Consider the following 1,314-nt stretch of genomic DNA (forward strand, 5'->3'; position numbering starts at 1 on the left):
ATAGAGAGACAAGGAAGTGCCCATGCAGAATACCTACTGAAACAACATGCACTTCAAGTCTCCTTAGGCAGCATAACTTTGTCAGATATATCATGCATTGTTGCTCACTGTCATAAGATCTTGATTTTTCAAAATATAATTATGTAACATTTCTGCTATAAAATGTTCTATATATTATTGATTTGTTTACTTGCATTATCCTGAATACTTCTGACATTGTTAAAACTTAGTTGGGCACGGAGTTTGACAGTCATGGGATAGTATAACAAAAGGTGGTATTTACTTGCATTTTGAGAAATGTGCGATGCAGTTTTTTGAGGTTTGAGCAGTTAAACTTGTATTGTGCTGCATCAGTTTGAACCATTATTATTTTAAATGTATCTTTCAGGGTGTCCCAACTATGTATAAGAGCATTACTAAAACGCTCAGTACCCTTTAATAACTTCATACAAGTTCATTCATTTTCCTCTTTTATAAATAACATACATTTACATATAGATGAGGGATTGAAACTATTAACAAAGAATCCATTTAATGTAAATATATATATATTTTTAAACCAGTAATAAAAGACTGAATGAAATAAAAAAATATACAATAACATTCCATTTAAATACAATACATTTACAGTCAGTGGTGGATGTCTCTTAAGTACTTTTATTCAAGTGCTATACTCAAGTACAATTTTGAGGTACGTATACTTTAATTGAGTATTTCCATTTTCTGCTACTTTATACTTGCACTCAAAGGGAAATATCGTACTTTTTACTACACTACATTTATTTGAAACTTGTAGTTAAGTAATATGTTTGTACAATATAATGATATATGAAAAAGTAAATTATTGTGAGTATATAAGTATAGTAGCCTATACTGTATTGTATACACACACACACACACACACACACACACACACACACACACACACACACACACACACACACACACACACACACACACATTTATAGAGTAGCACAAAACTCAGAATATCCGAAATATGTTCTACATTGACAAATTACAACATTGGAAAACATATTATGTGTATTTGTTAGTGATACAAAAACAGGTTAATAATCTGTAATAATATAACATTTTAAAAGAGCCATTCTGCACAATGAGTAGGCCTACTACTCATAATACGTCTATACTTCTACTGTAACATTTTGACCTCAGGACTTTTACTTGTAATGGAGTATTTAAAACCATAATATTTCTACTTTTACTCAAGTAAAGTATCTGAGTACTTTTTGCCCCACTGGTTCCAGTGAGTGCGCTCCGGGCTGCTCCTGTATCCACATCCAGGAAGTGGTCTCT

The sequence above is a fragment of the Trematomus bernacchii genome, unplaced genomic scaffold, assembly GCF_902827165.1.
Source record: "Trematomus bernacchii unplaced genomic scaffold, fTreBer1.1, whole genome shotgun sequence".
NCBI lineage: Eukaryota > Metazoa > Chordata > Actinopteri > Perciformes > Nototheniidae > Trematomus > Trematomus bernacchii.